The following is a 19404-nucleotide window of genomic DNA, read 5'->3' as shown; positions in this document are numbered from 1 at the left end:
GCTGGCCCTCCTTCTCTCCTACTCAGGGCCTCAGCCTTTCCCAGGGCCCTGTTCTTGCTGGAAGAGCAGGGGGGCACCCCGGCCCTGGCTCTCCCCGATCCCATCTCCTGGAGTGCAGTGTCTGGTGGCTGCAGGCAGGCCAAAGCTGGCTCAGCCAGTGGGGAAATGAACAGCCTTCTGGAGCACCAGCTCCCCGAGGGCAGGCCCCGCTCCCATCTCCAGTTACACATCCAGCACCCAGAGCAGCGTCAGACATGGAGCAGAGCTCAGGGCACATGGTGCACAGATCAGTGATCAGAGAGGATTCCCCCAGCCAGAGTGGGCACTCTTCCCACAGAACAGAAGCCTGACTTCCGGGAGGCCCTGGGCCCTGGGGAGAGAAGGCACAGATGTGGGTGAGGTGGCTGTGTGGTGGGATGGATGGCAGAGAGGCTGAGGGGTGGGAGAGGCAGGGGAGTGAGGGCAGACCTTGGAAAACTCCAGAGAGGCTAGATCAGCAGTGACTCACTTATTAGGAGTCCCTCCTCTGGCCAGAGTAGCAGATAGGCCACCCCTCTGGAGTAGCTACAAGACTAGGAGGCAGTGTTGTATAGTATTTAGAGCACAGGCTTTGCATGGGCCATCTTGCTGTGTGACCTTGGGGTAGATGTCACAACCTCTCTGTGCCTCTTTCCCCATTTGTTAAATAGGAATGACAGTAACAACAATAACAATGCCTTTGCAGAGTTATTATGAAGATTCAATGTGATGGTGCATGAGAATGCTTAAAGTAGTGCCTGGCACATGGCAAATTTTTCTTTTTAGAGAATTTTACTTATAAATTCTACTGGAACCTCAAATCAGGTAATACAAGATACATTTTCAACACAGCTAATTTTAAATACTGTTCATGGGGTTCTCAAGGCAAGAATACTGAAGTGGTTTGCCATTCCCTTCTCTAGTGGGCCACATTTTGTCAGAACTCTCTGCCATGACCCGTCCATCTTGGGTGGCCCTACACGGCATGGCTCATAGTTTCATTGAGTTAGACAAGGCTGTGGTCCATGTGATCAGATTGGCTAGTTTTCTGTGATTGTGGTTTTCAGTCTGTCTGCCCTCTGATGGAGAAGGCTAAGAGGCTTATGGAAGCTTCCTGATGGAAGAGACCAACTGAGGGGGAAACTGGATCTTGTTCTGAGGGGCAGGGCCATGCTCAGCAAATCTTTAATCCAATTTTCTGTTGGTGGGCGGGGCTGTGTTCCCTCCCTGTTTGGCCCCTGACCTGAGGCCAAACTATGGTGGAGGTAATGAAGATAATGGGGGCCTCCTTCAGAAGGTCCCATGCATGCCCTGCTGCCCTCAGTGCCCCCGACCCTGCAGCAGGCCACTGCCGACCCACACCTCCGCCAGAGCCTCCTGGACACTCCCAGGCAAGTCTGGGTCAGTCTCTTGTGGGGTCACTGCTCCTTTCTCCTGGGTCCTGGTGCGCACAATCTTCAGTTTGTGCCCTCCAAGAGTCTGTTTCCCCAGTCCTGTGTAAATTCTGGCGGCTCTGGTGGGGTTAATGGTGACCTCCTCCAAAGAGGGCTTATGCAATACCCAGGTCTGCTGACCCAGAGCCCAGTCCACTGCTGACCCATACCTCCATAGGAGACACTCAAACACAGTTCTGGCTCAGTCTCTGTGGGGTCTCTGGGTCCTGGTGTGCACAAGGTTTGTTTGAGCCTTCCGAGCATCTCTGGTCGGTATGGGGTGTGATTCTAAATGCAATTTTGCCCCTCCTACCGTCTTGATGGGGCTTCTCCTTTGCCCTTGGATCTTTTTTTGGTGGGATCCAACATTCTCCTGTCGTTGGTTGTTCAGCAGCGAGTTGTACTGAACTGAATTTTAAATAAATTTTAGAGGAAATTTGCCAGTAATAAAAATAGCCCAAGTGTGGATGTTGATAAAAGCCTCTGGAAACGAGAGGCCTGGATTTTACACCCCACGACCACACCTGGGTGTGTGATCTTGGGGGATGCACTTGTCTCTCTGGTCTCTGGATGAGCCCCCAGTTAGGGATATTAGGGATGGAATGGCCTGGGCAGGTGGCTGCTGGGATCCTGACTTGGTCCTGTGACCTCTCCATGTGGAGTGATGAGAAGTCTTAGGCTCACAGCTTGCTACTCCAAGAGCAATTACATACCATTCTTGTGACTCCTCTGTGCCGTACACTGGCCGTGACCACGATCATCAGTGAAGAAACTGAGGCCCAGGTAGTTAACAACAGAAATCACACCTTCCTGGCCATCAAGGACCAGAACCCAAGTCTCTGACCTTTGCCCAGAGTTCCTGTGGCCTCACAATCTATGGGTCTATGAGGCCTGTTTGTTTGTTTAAATTTATTTTTTTATTTTTGGCTGTACTGGGTCTTTGTTGCCGCACACAGGTTTTCTCTAGCTGCAGTGAGCGGTACCTAAGCTCTAGTTGTGGAGTGTGGGCTTCTTATTGCAGTGGCTTCTCTTTTGCAGAGAACTGGCTCTAGAGCTCACGGGCTTCCATAGTTGGATGCAGGCTATGTTGTCCTGAAGCACGGGGATCCTCCCAGATCGGGAATTGAACCCATGTCCCCTGCATTGGCAGGCAGATTCTTAACCCCTGGACCACCAGGGAAGTCCTGTTTGTTTGTTTTTAATACACGGCCATCTATGGTGTTAGCAATCCAGACAATTGATGCCAACGTGTCCAGGGAGGGGGCTGACCTGGTGGTTGAATAGGAATATTCTGGAATGTGCTATTAGGAGCACATGACAGCCACAGATCATGGATCTGGTACTTGAGAAGTTACAAAGTACTCTGTTCACCTTATTTCGTCTATTTTCCTAATGGCCTGTGAGGTCTTCATCCCATTTTACAGATGCAAATAAGGCTCAGAGAGTCAGGGATTTGTTCCCAGTCCCAGAGCCAGCAAACGTTGTAAAAGCAGGACTTGCAGTCAGATCTTTGGGTTCTGAGTCCAAAGGCACCCTCTCTGAGATCCACTAGCATCCCTCGACCTAGTCAGAGCCTGAGGCTCATCAAACCTTTGCTCCTCTGGGAAGAAAACTCAGGCAGAAGCCTTGTCCTATTCTCCAGGGAAACTGTGCCCTGCCATTGACCCAGCACAGCCCAGGGAATGCTGGGAAAATCCTTCTCAGGTGCAGAGACCCCTCCCTCACCCCATAGTTGTTCTAAAAAGAGAGCCATCTACCCCGGGGAACATTCCCCAGGAATAATTGCTAAAAGGCCTAATTTTGGAGATAACCACCGTTATAAACGTCTCATTACTTTAATTAAAGTCTCATCCATCACTGACATGCTGTTCCCTGAAGCAAAGGGGCTCAGGCAGCAGCAGCCAGTATGAGATCCACCAAGAACCACAGTGAGGGTTTGCAGAGCAGCCTCCCCTGGCCTCCCTGTTTGAAGGCCAGCGGCCCCGCCACCAGACCTTTCACGAATTTCCTCCTCCACAGCCCCAGTAATCTGCACCCTTGCAAAGACCCTCCCTGCCCCAGCTGCAAAGCCGAAACGACACTGGATGAACCAGGCTGTGACTGTCTTTACAGGTAGAGGCGATGCCAAGAGCAGGGCCTCTCAGGACACAGAGGGTGTGACCCCAACACGCATTTTTGTGTTGGGGTATCGGTGTATATCTGCCCCAGTGGGGGTCCTCGTAACCTCAGTTCACGCAAAGCCCATTATCTACGTTAGTCTGTTCAACTTTGAGAGAGTGATATACCTGTTTAACGTGTTTAGAAACTGAAGCTCCAAGAGGCAGGACTGAGTGGCCCGAACTCACTCACTTAGCTCATAGTGAGGGCTTTGAGGTTTGCATGTGTGACTCTGGAACCTTCCTTATAAGCCCTGATGTCAGAGAAGTACTGCTTATCAAGGGGAAGGGTGGGGGCTGGGCCAGCAGGCCGTAGGAGGGCTGAAGGGCAAGACCGGAGCTGCTTCGTCTGCAGCAGAGGGGGAGGGATGTGAGAACCTGAAGTCGCAAGTGGTGGGAAGCCGAGTGCCCCAGTGCTGGGCTGAGTGGGCATGGGGGTGGTGGATGAGGACTTCCTGGCAGGAAGATGCCGGGGAGGTGACGATGGACAAGGGTGGCCTCTGGAATGTCCCCGGCAGGGTCCAGCCACAGAGCTGCCCTTCAAAGACAGTTGGCTGTTCCCAAGATGTTTCACAAGGCAGACACAAGGAGACGATGGAGATACTGAGGTTGAGAAGGGGCCTGAGACGAAGGGGACAAACATTGCAGGGTCTGAGGGCTGGGTGGGCTTGGACACAAGGCCATGGGATAGCAGGCAAAGCTATGTTAAGAGAGGCCAGAGAGGGGTTGGGAGTAGGAGGCTGAGGTAGGGGCAGGAGAGGGAAAGGAGTGGAGGGGTGCAGGTAGACTGATGCTTCTGGTGAGAAGGAAAACCCCTGGGATTTCGTGGTGGAATGAAGCCCAGGGGACCTTGGACGGGAGTGGGATGGGCTTAGATTTCACTTGGGACCACCCGGGCCTCAGGGTCCAGATAAAAGGGACCTCACTCCCTTTCCCATCCTGGGGGTCCACCTGACTACACTGATGTGCCACCTCTTCTTCTAAAGTTTTGCCTTTTCTAGAATTTCCTATAAATGGAATCATATGATATGTGGCCCGTTGAGTCTGGCTCCATTCACCCTGCCTAGTGGTTTGGACGTCTGTTGTCTTGTGGTTGTGAGTATCAGCAGTTCAGACTTTTTTATTGATGAATAGTGTCACAAGCTGGAATCAAGATTGCCGGAAGAAGTATCAACAACCTCAGATGTGCAAATGACACCACTCTAATGGCAGAAAGTAAAGAGGCACTAAAGAACTTCTGGGTCAAAGAGGAGGGTAAAAAAGCTGGCTTAAAACTCAACATTCAAAAAACTAAGATCATGGCATCCGGTCCCATCCCTTCATGGCAAATACTTGGGGAAAAATTGGAAACAGTGACAGATTTTATTTTCATGTGTTCCAAAATCACTGCAAATGGTGACCACAGCCACGAAATTAAAAGATGCTTGCTCCTTGGAAGGAAAGCTATGGCAAACCTAGACAGTGTATTAAAAAGCAGAGACATCACTTTGAAGTCAAAGCTGTAGTTTTTCCAGTAGTCATGCATGGATGTGAGATTTTGACCATAAAGAAGCCTGAGTGCCAAATGGATGTTTTTGAACTGTGGTGTTGGAGAAGACTTGAGAGTCCGTTGAACAGCAAGGAGTTCAAACCAGTCAATCTTAAAGGAAATCAGTCCTGAATATTCATTGGAAGGACTGATGCTGGAAGCTGAAGCTCCAGTACTCTGGCCACATGATGTGAAGAACTGATTCTTTGGAAAAGACCCTGATGCTGGGAAAGATTGAAGGCAGTAGGAGAAGGGGACAACGGAGGATGAGATGGTTGGGTGGTATCATCAGCTCTATAGACATAAGTTTTAGCAAGCTCTGGGAGATGGTGAAGGACAGGGAAGCCTTGCATACTGCAGTCCATGGGGTCACAAAGAGTCAGACACAGCTTAGTAACTGAACAACAAACGACAAGAGTCCCATTGGGTGAAGAGATCTGCCTGTTTATCTGTTCACCTGTTGATGGACAGTGGGGTTGGCTCCAGTTTGGGACAATTATGAATAAAGCTACTGTGACTGTTTGCCCACCTATCTCCCTAAGAATGTATGTTTTCTTTGACCAATACTGAGAAAACGGGCTCACTGGGTCATACGCTACATGCGTGTTAAACTCTATGAGAAACAACCAAATTGTTTTCCTAAGTGGTTGGACCGTCCTACGTTCAGTTCAGTCAGTTCAGTTCAGTAGCTCAGTCGTGTCTGACTCTTTGCAACCCCATGGACTGCAGCATGTCAGGCTTCCCTGTCCATCACCAGGAGTTTGAACTCCTTGCTTCAAACTCATGTCTATCGAGTCAATGATGCCATCCAACCATCTTATCTTCTGTCATCCCCTTCTCCTCCTGCCTTCAATCTTTCCCAGCATCTGCGTCTTTTCCAATGAGTCAGTTCTTTGCATCAGGTGGCCAGAGCATTGGAGTTTCTGATGCTGAAGCATCAGTCCTTCCAATGAATATTCAGGACTGATTTCCTTTAGGATGGACTGGTTGGATCTCCTTGTAGTTCAAGGGACTCTCAAGAATCTTCTCCAACACAACAGTTGAAAAGCATCAATTCTTCGGCACTCAGCTTTCTTTATAGTCCAACTCTCTCATCCATACGTGACTACTGGAAAAACCATAGCCTTGACTAGACCAACCTTTGTTGACAAAGTAATGTCTCTGCTTTTTAATATGCTCTTTAGGTTGGTCATAGCTTTTCTTCCAAGGAGCAAGCATCTTTTAATTTCATGGCTGCAGTCACCACCTGTAGTGATTTAGAAGCCCCCCAAAACAAAGTTTCTCGCTGTTTCCATTGTTTTCCCATCCATTTGCCATGAAGTGATGGGATCAGATGCCATGATCTTAGCTTTCTGAATGTTGAGATTTAAGCCAACTTTTTCACTCTCCTGTTTCACTTTCATCAAGAGGCTCTTTAGTTCTTCTTCACTTTCTGCCATAAGGGTGGTGTCATCTGCATATCTGAGGTTATTGGTATTTCTCCCAGCAATCTTGATTCCAGCTTGTGCTTCATCCAGCCCAGCATTTCTCATGATGTACTCTGCATATAAGTTAAATAAGAAGGTGACAATATACAGCCGTGACGTACTGCTTTCCCGATTTGGAACCAGTCTGTTTTTCCATGTCCAGTTCTGTTACTTCTTGGCCTGCATACAGATTTCTCAGGAGGCCGGTAAAGTGGTCTGGTATTCTCATCTCTTTCAGAATTTTCCACAGTTTGCTGTGATCCACACAGTCAAAGGGTTTGGCCTTGTCAATAAAGCAGAAGTAGATTTTTTTCTGGAACTCTCTTGCTTTTTCAAAGATCCAACGGACGTTGGCAATTTGATCTCTGGTTCCTCTGCCTTTTCTAAATCCAGCTTGAACATCTGGAAGTTAACGGTTCACGTGCTGTTGAAGCCTGGCTTGGAGAATCTTGAGCATTACTTTGCTAGTGTGTGAGGTGAGTGCAGTTGTGCGGTAGTTTGAGCATTCTCTGGCATTGACCACCCACAAAGATTGCAAGTGCCATCTGTCCCTTGCCACTTCCTCATGCTAGGATGAAGGAAGGATCCTTAAGCCAAGATGAGCGATTTTCTGTTGTTGTTGTTATTTATTTATTTTCTATCTTTTGGCCATGCCACCTGGCATGTGGGATCTTAGTTCCCTGACCAGGAATTGAACCTACATCCTCTGCCTTGGAAGCTCAGAGTCTTAACCACTGGACTGCCAGTGAAGTCCAGGATAAATTTTTAAAAAATCTTTTCTCTTTATCTTGAAAAACTAATTTTAATACATGGAAAGGAATCTGTCATATTACTCATAAGTAGTAAACATAATAATGAAATGCATACCTGTAAAGCCCCATCCGGCAGAGCTAGAAGTCATCACACCACTGGCCACCACTGCCCACCACCAAGCCTTCTGGATTTACCATTCCTGGCCTTTTCAGAAAAGATATTATCCTTATATGCACACTCACCAACACTGTGATATTAATTGTGCTGGATTTTCAATTTTCTTAAAAAAAGATAGACTGTGTGGTTCTGGTTGGGATCTTGTTTGTTTTAACCCAGTAACCCTTTCAAAGGACTCAGTCAGGGCCCGGCATGCAGGAGTCCCTGCCTTGCTAAAGAGACACAGTATCCACTGGCAAACACAGGGTAATTTATTTTTCTCTTCTCTTATCAGTGGACATCTGGACCAGAGATTTGCTGCTGCATCTGAGTTGCTTTAAATATTTTTGTACGTGTCTCTGGATCTGTGGCTGCGAGAGAGCCCCTTGGTGGACACACCAGAAGAGGGTGGCTGGGTCACAGGCCGTGGCAACATCCAGGATGAGTCCTCTTCCACCTTCTTCTTCATCAGCCTCTGTCTTCTGAGTCCCTGCCAGATGCCAGCTTCTGTGCTGGACATCTGACTTCACTCTTAAAATCATGCTGCGTGCAAGGTTCCATTGTCCCTGTTTTATGGACCAGGGTCCTCCAGCTCAGAAGCCAAGAGCCACTCTCTCAAGGCTACATAGCTCGTAAGTGTCTGGGCCAGGACGAAGCCCAGATCCCATCACGTAGGACAAACTCCTTGATCCAAAGGTCCTGCCGCTGCCCCTGCCCCACACATGGCTTTCTGGGGGCGTGTCTCTGGGATGGTAGAGGCTGCCTAGCTGGCCTGTGATCACCGCCTCCGTGGGGAGCACAGCGGAGGTCCATGCATGGCTGGTCCCCCACCAAGACCCTTGGGGAGCCCGATGTCTCTTCAGGGAGGGTAGATTCCCAGCCCCTGCCTCTCTCACATTTTACTTTCTCTTAAATGGCCACAAGAGATGCCATTTCCCGGTACAAAATCTGGCTCCATCCAACCGTTCCAGCAAATGGCCCATCAGTTCAGCCCATCCACAGGCAGCAAAAGAAATGAATCAGAGGAAGGGAGTGAGCAGGGATTTCTTTCCTTTTTTTTTTTCCTCTTCCTGGGGTTAAACATCCCAGTTTGAGGTAAAACAAATTCCTCGTTGGAGCTGATCACCTCCAGCTGGGCCGTAGAAAGCCCCATTTAATCAGATCATTTAGCACTGAATCACGCTAACAAGACGGCTGGGCTGGGCTGATTCTACCCTCCCTAAGGCCAGTCTCTGGGGGATGAGGACGGTCTGGCAGGCAGGCTGTTGGCAGGCTCTGGAGGACAGGCAGGGGATGGGCTGGAGGAAGCCCACCTGCATTAGGTCATTTGAGGACCTGGTAGGGGCAGGGGTGCTGTCCTCAGTCCTTCGGGGTCTTCCATGAGCGCAGGAAGGAATTCTTCCTGGACCTCGGCTGGGGACCCACAGCGAGCTGGTGGGATGAAAACTAAACCAGGAGAGGCCAAAATGGGGCCCCAGAGCCTGAGGAAGCCCTGCCCAGACCCCAGGCAGGAGGAAGACAGCAGCCCCACAGAGAACGGGCATCAGAGGACCAGCACTGGCTGTTCATGCTGGCTCTGCAGCATCCTCCAGCTTACGGAGCCTGGCAGTCCCCATGCCCTCCTCCTCCTCCAGCTTCAATCCCTTCACTCACACTGCAAATTCAGTTCTCTGCTGGGGACTTCTGGCCCCTGGGGACTTCTTGTAGTAATAGTATATTTGTTCAGTTGTGTCCGACTCTGTGATCCCATGGACTGTAGCCTGCCGGGCTCCTCTGTCCATGGGATTTCCCAACCCTGGAGTGTGTTGCCATTTCCTTCTCCAGGGGATCTTCCCTACCCAGGGATCAAACCTGGGTCTCTGGCATTGCAGGCAGACGCTTTACCATCTGATCCCTGGGGATTCCTCAGTTTCAGAAAGGGGAGGAAAGGAAGGTGTTGGGAGGGAAGGAGATGAAGGGACAGAAAGAAAGAGAAAGAGAGCCTTCTGCATAGGCAACACGGCCACTTGCCTGGGTGTTATAATTGAAAGAATCAGAAAGATCCTGCCCCAAATGGATCCCTGTCACAGAGCTTCACCCTCCCTGATATTTCTGGCAAGGCCACCAAGAAACCCTGCTTAAAATGTCAGCGTAATATCTGAGAAGAGCAAGGCATAAATGCTCTGGCAATCATTCACACCATAGTGAAAATTAGAAATCGGGTAGCCCCAGCGTCCTCAGCTGATACTCAGAGGACTGGACACCAGGTGGAGAAGCTGTGCAAGGAGGCCGGCTGGTGACAGCCGTGGAACCCTTTTTGGTGGACACCTGTTCATCTACGAACGATCACTGTGTCTCAAGGACTTAGCCTGGTCAGAGGAGGAAATACTCAAGATTCTGCCCGAAGCCATGATAACAGCAGTGCCTGTCTCCATACTCCCCACAGAGGACCTGGCTGTTCTCCCCTCCCATGTGGTTTTGCTCTTTTGCTTGGTTTGTCTAGATAATCCTCTCCCTTCCCATCCCCACTGTGCATTTGCCTCAGTCGTCCTGTCCTCCCTTCTCAGTAAAGCTCCCCTGAGTCCCAACCTGCCCTTCTTTTAAAATTCTATGTATTTATTTACGGCTGTGCTGGGTCTTCGTGGTTGTGCAGGCTTTTCTTTAGTTGTGGCGAGTGAGGGCTACTCTCTAGTTGCGGTGCACAGGCTTCCCGTGGTGGCTTCTCTTGTCGGACCCTAGGGCACACCAGTAGTTGTGGCCCCTGGGTTCTAGGGCTCAGGCTCAATAGTTTTGGTGCACCAACTTAGTTGCTCCACGGTCTGTGGGATCTTCCCGGATCAGGGATTGAACCCATTTCTCCTGCATCAGCAGGCGGATTCTGTACTGCTGAGACACCAAGGAAGCCCCTGGCTCTGCCGTTCTTGCTGGAGACAAACTCTCCAGCCCTGGGAGGATGCCCAAGGCTTGTGATCTATGTACATCTCTCCCTCCCCACACTGAGCGGCCCAGCAATTTACTGACGTGTCTCATTAATCAGAGCCACACCTTCTAGAGGCTTGTCCTCACCTCTGGCATTGTTGGATGACAGTGTGGGCACATTCTGTGTGCTAGGCTTCAGGCCAAGCCTTCAACACATTAACTCAACGACCCTTGACAACCCTCTGCAGGGTGTGCTATGATCACCCCGTTTTACAGATGAGGACGCTGACCTCCCCCCATTCTTCTGCCCCAGCACCAACTTTGGGTTCAGTTCAGTTCAGTTCAGTTCAGTCGCTCAGTCATGTCCGACTCTTTGCAACCCCATGGACTGCAGCAAGCCAGGCTTCCCTGTCCATCACCAACTCCTGGAGCTTGCTCAAACTCATGTCCTTCGAGTTGGTGATAGCATCCAACCATCTCATCCTCTGTTGTCCCCTTCTCCTCCTGCCTTCAATCTTTCCCAGCATCAGGCTCTTCCAATGAGTCAGTTCTTTGCATCAGGTGGCCAGAGTATTGGAGCTTCAGTTTCAGCATCAGTCCTTCCAATGAATATTCAAGGACTGATTTCCTTTAGGATCGACTGGTTGGATCTCCTTGCAGTCCAAGGGACTCTCAAGAGTCTTCTCCAACACCATAGCTCAAAAGCATCAATTCTTTGGTGCGCAGCTTTCTTTACAGTCCAACTCTCACATCCATACATGACTACTGGAAAAGCCATAGCCTTGACTAGACGGAACTTTGTCGGCAAAGTAATGTCTCTGCTTTTTAATATGCTGTCTAGGTTGGTCATAGCTTTTCTTCCAAGGAGCAAGCGTCTTTTAATTTCATGGCTGCAGTCACCAGCTTTGAATAGATTCCTCTTTAGAATAGATCCCTATGCCGTGGCCCACCCCACACCTGTGCCTGGAGGGTGTGAGCAGCCTTGACTGTGCTCTGCTGGGTACCCCCAACAGGGGCCAGGGGCCAAATTTGGGCCGGGAGGTTTAGGGGCTCTGAGGTAGTTTTGTGTTTGCATTTGGCTTCTGGTCAGTCTGCTGGCCCTTTTGCTAGGAGACGAGGGTGTTTGATGTTTGTTTATTGTTCTTCTGTTTAAAGATCCCACTTTGCCTTCCAAGGTTTCTATTTCTTTTGTTTGCTGCTCAGCAGGGAAAGAGAATAAAACTCAGGGTAGCACACAAGCTGCTTTGGGGGTGTGCTGGAGCTGCCTTGCACACATTAGTGACTTCATTTTGGTAGCTTGAAACTGGCCATAGAGGGAGTATTTATTTATTTTTAAAGATCTTTTTTGATGTGGGCCATTTTTAAAGTCTTTATTGAATTTTTTACAATATTGTTTCTATTTCATGTTTTGGTTTTTTGGCCCCGAGGTACGTGGGATCTTACCTCCCCAACTAGGGATAGAATCCACACCCTCTGCATTGGAAGGCAAAGTCTTAACCACTGGACCAACAGGGAAGTCTGCATAGTGGGAGTATTTACACCACAGGAATTGGCAAATGCTGCAAATCAGGGTATCAAAAAGTATTAAAAAGCAGAGACATCACTTTGCTGACAAAGGTCCATATAATCAAAGCTATGGTTTTTTCCAGTAGCCATGTATGGATGGGAGAGTTGAACCACAAAGAAGGCGGAGCACTGAAGAACTGATGCTTTTGAATTGTGGTGCTGGAGAAGACTCTTGAGAGTCCTTTGGATGAAAAGGAGATCAAAGCAGTCAATCCTAAAGGAAATCAACCCTGAGCATTCATAGGAAGGACTGATGCTGAAGCTGATGCTCCAATATTTAGCTTTTAGATTTTCCAGGCAAGGGTACTGGAGTGTGTTGCCATTTCCTTCTCCAGGGGATCTTCCCAACCCAGGAATCAAACCTGGGTCTCCCACATTGCAGGCAGATGCTTTACCCTCTGAGCCACCAGGGAAGCCCAATATTTAGCTACCTGATGCAAAGAGCCGACTCCCTGGAAAGGACCCTGACCCTGAGAAAGACTGAGGGCAGGAGGAAAAGAGGGCAACAGTGGATGAGATGGTTGGAAGGCATCACTGACTCAACAGACATGAGCTTGAGCAAGCTCCGGGAGATAGTGAAGGACAGGGAAGCCTGGCATGCTGCAGTCCACGAGATCACAAACATGGGGTCACAAAGAGTCAGAGAGAACTTAGTGACTGAACAATGAATGACAAATCAGGGTGTTTTTTTTCTCCCCTTGAAGAGCTGGTTGTTAAACACAAACCAGTGCACGCTGCAGGGGGATCCCTGGGGAGGTTCTTCTCCAGTTAGCATCATGGGCACTGTGAGAGGTTGCCCTGGGCTCTTGTCTCTCTTTTGCTGCATCTGCACAGTGTCTGTCTTCCTCAGGCTGCCACAGCCTTCAAGGTCAGGGCTGAACTGTCCACACGGTCTGCACTGCTTCAACTTGGCTTGAGGTGACTCCGCTCTGAGCCAACACCAGGACTTATTTAAACAATAAATACTTGCAAGCTGAATAAAACAAGCTCCCCATGCAGAGCTATATAACGTGACTTCTTTATGCAGTGAGTGGGGCAGAGCCTGCTCAGCATCACCCGTTACAAAGAGTGGCCCCGAGGAGTGTTCACTTGTTCCTATTCTTGTGCCCACCTTCCTGGAAGTCGGAGGGTCCAGGGGTTCCTGGAAGCGTGAGTGTTTGGGGCGGGTATCCCATGCTTACAACACTTGCAATGGGAGTCAATTACTCGAGTCAGGCCCAGTCGTACGGAGCAATGCTGCGGACTCTTCATTGACACAGTTACAGTGAAGATTCAGGATATATATTTGAACAAGGATTAACCATTCCCAGAACAAGTAGCCCTGGCCCGCTCTCTTCTCCACACGCAAACCCCACTGCGTATCTGAATGCAAACAGGCACCATTTCCTCTCTTCTCTCTCCACCTCCCTCTTTCTGACAACTAGTCTTGCACCAACAGAGTCCAGAGTTAGTGGGGCTCGGCCTGCAGGGAAAGTAGCCCACCTGTTAGGGGAGCCACCAGGGACATCGATCCATAGGCTGAGTAGGTAATGGCTCGGTGAGGCCTTTGTCATTTCCTGTCTGATCTTTCAACTGGAGAGAGGAAAACTGAACTGCACACACCCTTGACCCAGTATCCACAGTTTGAAAACTGCGAACGGACCAGGGGTGCAGCCCAGTTGCCCACACTGGACTCCCCTCTTTAGACAGACAAGTCACAGAGATTATGGAATTAGCATCTTGATCCTGGTCTAGGCTCTGTCGGAAAAGGCAGATGCATGAAAAAGACAGAAGGAAGAGAAATCATGTTGGCTCCATCCTGTGAAAGGCCAGGAAGAGTCCTCTGAACCCTGGGCATTTGGGAACTGTGGGAATATGCACTTGAGGGGAATCATTAGGGTCCTCTGTGATTGGAAAGGGCTCATATTCACTTGTCTTCTGGGGCCAGGCAGGTAGAGGGGGTGGGCCCAGGGTCACTGGAGAATGCCGCATCCAGAGGCAGAGACGACTGCTCCAGATTACCACTGTCATGGGGAGAGAGCTGGGGTCACCCGGAGCAGCTGGTTTCTCTAGAGGAGCTGACATATAAGCTGGGTTTTTCCATGAAAGTGTATATTAAGTGTTGGCACCCCAAACTTTAAATTGAAAAGGATCTTAGGGCAAAACCAGACGATGCAAGTGGTAAAGAATCTGCCTGCCAATGCAGGAGACTCAGGAGACTCAGGTTCGATCCCTGGGTCAAGAAGATCCCCCGGAGGAGGAAATGGCACCACACTCCAGTGTTCATACCTGGAGAATCCCACGGACAGAGGAGCTTGCTGGGCTATAGTCCATGGAATCACAAAGAGTCAGACAAAACTGAGGGACTGAGCACAGGCACAGGGCAAAACAAAGCCCTTTGTGGGCTGGCTTCTCCTTCCACATCCTAGTTTGCAATCCCTGCGGAAAACCGCCAGCAGCTGGTGGGGTGATGGGAGAGGAGGGGCGGGGGCTGGGCTCCTGTCTCCCTGCTTTCAGTTCTGAAAGCCGTGTTTCTTCCAGGGCCTGTTGCCTTTCAAGGTAATTTGATTTTGCTTTTCTCTAGGTGCCTTTGATCCTCTGAGGTTCCAAGGCACAGCTACTATTTTATTTGCAGGCTCCGATGATGGGAGAAGGATTGGAAAAGCTGCTGCCTGAAGACACAAGCTCCCTCTGGGTTGTTGTCAAGTCAGTTTCCAAGGTCTCCAGGGGAGTGGAGAATGGTGCACGGGGAGGGAGAGGTTCCCAAATTTCTTGGGCCTCCTTGAGTTGGGATGCTGCTGCTGCTGCTGCTGCTAAGTCGCTTCAAGAGAGTGCAGTCACATACCCATCCATCCATCTTCTATCCATCCTTCATCCATCCATCCACCCATCCATCCTCTGTCCATCCATGCATGTATATGTGGATGTCACAAATATTTACTAAGCTTTGCTCATGTGTCAGGGTGGTGCTGGGTGTTGGGGTGAGAATGATGGCTGGATAATGTCCCCTGTCTTCACAGAAATAGTGTTCTTCCTCCCGCGGTTATAATGCACACAGCCAGCAAGTTGGGAGGACATGGAGGCCTAGAAATGCAATCCACCTCCCTGGATGGTGGGCAGCAAAGAAGACTTCACCGCGCAGATGACATTTATATTGGGTTTTGAAGTTTTTTCAGTTTTGGGGCAGACGAAAGGAGAGAAAAGTATTAATTTATGGAGGATGGAATAGCACGAGAGAAAGGCGGGGGCCCCATTCCGAGCCCAGTGCAGACTCTGGGCAAAGAAATCAGTAGAAAAGCAAGGGGCATCCTTCTCATACCCCGGACACACCCTGAGAGTGCCTGGCATGTTTGGTCTTTGGTATAGAGCATGGCCCTGCAGGCTGTGAACTGTGTGGCAATGGAAGGTCACGGAAGTCAGCAATACGCATGGCAGGATTTTGAGCTCCTTCAAAGCAGGTTATAAAAAAAAGAAAACCTTTATATCATGGTTATTGTTGGCAGAGGTACCCCTTTCAAGCTTTTCATTCCTTCCAACCAAATGCCCTAGGCAATTTCCGATGCTCACAACACTTTGAGGTAAACACACACTACACATGAGTAAACCGATGCTCAGAGAAGTTTAGTAACTAGTCCCAAACCACACAGGTCTCTCCGTTCCCAAGGTCATGCTGTTTGTTCACCCCCTGGGGCAGACCCTCAGCACATCCCATCCCCTCTCACCATCTGCCCAGGAATCAGAGCACAACACCAGTGGATTTGGGGAACCCACAACACTTTCTGAAACCATGCATGGCAAAGCTCTTACCTGGCTTTCATTTTTGCTGATGGGTTACCTTTGCATGTAATTATTTTGCCAAGGTGATGTTAATGGCATGTCCACTCCACTTAGGCTGATCATCTGTATTGCCCGGCAGACTCAGGTTCCTTCTGGTTTTTGCTGTTTTTCTTCTCCGAAGGGCTCTCCATCATCAGCAAATCCCTGTTCTGCTCATTATTTATGGTGCCCGAGTCCCTGCTCACCTGTGCTTTCTGAGAGGCCCTGGCAGATCCAATTTCAAGCCCAGGAAGCTGTGTCTGTTTCCATGTAAAACAGAAGAAGGGAGAGCGGGGAGCCGTCAGGCTGATTATTCGTAAGTTGTCCCGCCTCATCTCTTACACGCTTTTCTGTGCCTTCCACAAACCCATGGAAAATGGCACCTCATCTCATCTAGGCTCCCCCAGAGATGAAATAAGTTGAAAACTTATGGATGTTTCTGGAATAAGGTGGAAACCAGGTCTCCCAGTTGGTTGTTCCCTGGGGATGAGCTGTGGGGGTGGGGGTGGGGTCCTTGGAAATCCCTATACACAGGGTTCTTTGTGTGCCCGTGAAGCCGATGACATCTGTCTGTAGGGATGCTCCCCAAAGTGCTCAAGGGTGGGACCGGAGGGGATTTTAATTTTCTTTTTCGTGTTTTTCTATAAGATCTAAATTTTCTGCTACGCTCTGTGTTGCTCTCGTCAGAGAAGAAAAGGACAATGGGCATCTTAGAACAAACAGAACCCACAGCGCAGCCCCCTCTGTGGCTGGACCGGTGGGGGCAGGTGTGGTGGGCAGAGTGAGCCCCGCTGACCTTTGACGAGGCTCACGGACTCCCCGCCCTGGCTCTAGAGGCACCTGGGGTGAAGACTGCTGAGTGGAGCACCGGCTCCTCGCCCACACGCTACCGACCTGTTTGAAAGGGAAATTGGGGCTGGCTGAGGATACATTTCCTGTGTCTGAAAGTCTGGGTCACAGGAGAAAAGTGCCACGAGCTTTTCCACAAAGAATCCCAGGTGCGATAGAAAGAACCGCAACATTTAAGGTGTTTTTGACCTCCCTCCCCAGGCTCCAGCCAGTCTGAGTATCTGTTGTGACCTCCACTTTTGTCCCTGCCCCCTGCCTGGGGCCCCATCCCTCATTCCTAAAGGCTTCTCCTGCTTTTCAGCTGCACAGACAGCCTCCCCAGACCTGCCCTGACCCCTCGCAGATGCCACCCTGCCCAGCAGAGCCAGCATCCTTCATTTCATGGTGTTGTCACATCACCACCTCCTCTGACATTCTGGAGCGTGCCCTCTTCCTGGCCCACTTTTACCTTGAGTCATGGGTTTTCTGGCCTTGACGGGTATGGGTGGAATCCCTACCCTCTGTAACTGGGGCGTTAGGGCCAGTTGTTTCAGTAGGGCATGATTAGGATGGCGAGGGGTAAAGGGGAGCTGTGACAGGACCACACAAAATAATAAAACATGGAAGATTACACCTGGGAGGGGCTCAAGGGACTGTCTCCCTCAAGCCCCCCTCTTTTTTCTTATACGGAAGTAAAAATCAGATACCAGAAAATTAACCATTTTTTACGGTTTATTTCTTTTTGGCCATGCCTTATGGCTTTGGGGACCTTAGTTCCGCGACCAGGGATGGAACCCATGCCCCTTGCATTGGAAGAGTGGTCTTAACCACTGAACTACCAGGGAAGTCCCTAAAAGGAACCGTTTTAAGGTACACAGTTCAGTGGCATTTAGAACATTCACATTGTTGTATACCCATTCTCTTTAAATAGTTCCAAAGCGTTTCCATCCCCCTAGAGAGAGACCCTGTAACCATTAGCAGTCACTCCCTATCCCCTCTGCGCCCGCCTCCCCCACTCCCAGCCTGTGCACACTTGTGTCTGCTTTCTTTCTCTACCGAGGTGCCTGTTCGAGCACTTCATATAAATGGAGCTGTACACGGTGTGACCTTTAGTATCTGGCCCCTTTCATTCTGTGTAATACAGCCTGTTCATCTTACAGATGGGAAGGCTGAGACCCAGCCAGGGGGAGCCCACATGGAATGTTGCAGGGAAGAAGCAGACCTTCCCAGGACGACAGGACACGGAGCGGGGATTGGCAGGTGGAAACGAAGCAGAGTGGATGGCATGTCATCTAGAGCTGGGCGGGTGCTGACAAAGGCCATGCAGCGGCTGGATACGAAACATCTCGTTAAAGGAGCACTGATTGGGCGTCTGCTGGATGCTCAGCCGCTTTCTCGGAGATTACAGCCTGGCTGGTCCCAAGCACAGTCTTTGGTGGAAGACAAGTATGAGTTCCAGAAGCCCCTTTTCTGCTTGTCAGCCCTGGATCCTGGACATGCCCAAAGCCGACCCCCTCACTGCCAAGTGGCTGAGCCCCCAGGGCCTGCATTAGGGGTGGTGGCCGGGGTTAAATGCAGAAACAGCAGCCAAGTTGATAAACGTCAGCCATCAGTACTGTTTTATCTTCATGTCGTCTTTACACAAGAAGGAAGCTGCTTCCTTTGGGTGTCTCTATCTCAGCGGTGACCACAGCCACCCAGGAGAGCCAGGTACCTGCTTGGAAAGGTGAGGTGTTCCCCACCCAGCTGTGGAGAAAGCGGAGGTGGAGGGGCTTCCAGTCTTGGAGGCCGGGGTGGAGGGGTGTGGTGGGGAAGGTGTGCTTGTCACCAGGTTCAAAAAGGAACAGAGGAAGGCCAGGCTGGGCTCATTTGTGTCCCTGACACCCTGGTCTCCCTGGGTGGTCCCTGTAAACCACCCCGGAATACCCACTTCCGTCACCCTTGCTCCTGGCAGAAGGACCGGAGAACCCATTTTTCTCTGGAGAGATGGTCCTCTGATACTCAAGGACCCCATCTCCGTGACAATTACAGGTTAAAAATGTCTCTCTCTGCTCCAGGCCTGCGTGCATGTAAATCATACCAGCCACCTTGCAGCCAGCGCCCGCCGCCTCCCGGAGCTCCCAGCGTGCTGGCTGCTTTATCTCAGCGGTGCAGAGAGAGGGGAGCCCTGTCTTTCTGTTTGGAGGAGTTAGGATCGCCTAATTTTATTTATTTTTAATCAACCATTGCAGCGTGTTCTCTCTAGTCAGAGGCAGAGCCGGAGAGCAGTGCACGCACATTATTGATATTCGGCTTTTATTTACCCAGGGAGTTCTGGGGAGACTTAGCATCTCGTTGGCGGAGACAGCCGGTGGCACCGCTCCATCACCCAGAACACTGAATGAGCTCCGCATAGACAATGCGAGGGCATGGCCAGGCAGGATGGCCCCTCAGCCGTCAGGGCCAGCTGCCTCCTACAGCTCCATGGCTGGAAAAATACCAGCCAGACTAACTGCCTCCAGTCTGCTAGGAGATGACGGGAGCCCTTGAAGGCCGACAGGCCCACCTCCCTGACACGTCAATCTCCTCTGCACATCTTCTGCTGGATGCCCAGCTTGTGTCTCTGTCCCCACCAAACATGCACGGATGTCCCTTCCCTCCCCAAGGCCTGGCATTGCACTGCTGTCCCTGGCTGCAGGATGCTTGGTAGGGAGATTGGCTGTCCCTTCTTAGGGTGGGCTACAAGTATCCAGGGCCCACTCCCATCACCAGGCCCAGCTTCTAGCAGGTTTTGGGGGTTTCACCTGCCCCACTGGCCACCTCTGTCC

The sequence above is a fragment of the Giraffa tippelskirchi genome, chromosome 3, assembly GCF_054371585.1.
Source record: "Giraffa tippelskirchi isolate mGirTip1 chromosome 3, T2T-mGirTip1v1.2.pri, whole genome shotgun sequence".
Taxonomy (NCBI): domain Eukaryota; kingdom Metazoa; phylum Chordata; class Mammalia; order Artiodactyla; family Giraffidae; genus Giraffa; species Giraffa tippelskirchi.
This window is presented reverse-complemented; position numbering follows the sequence as displayed.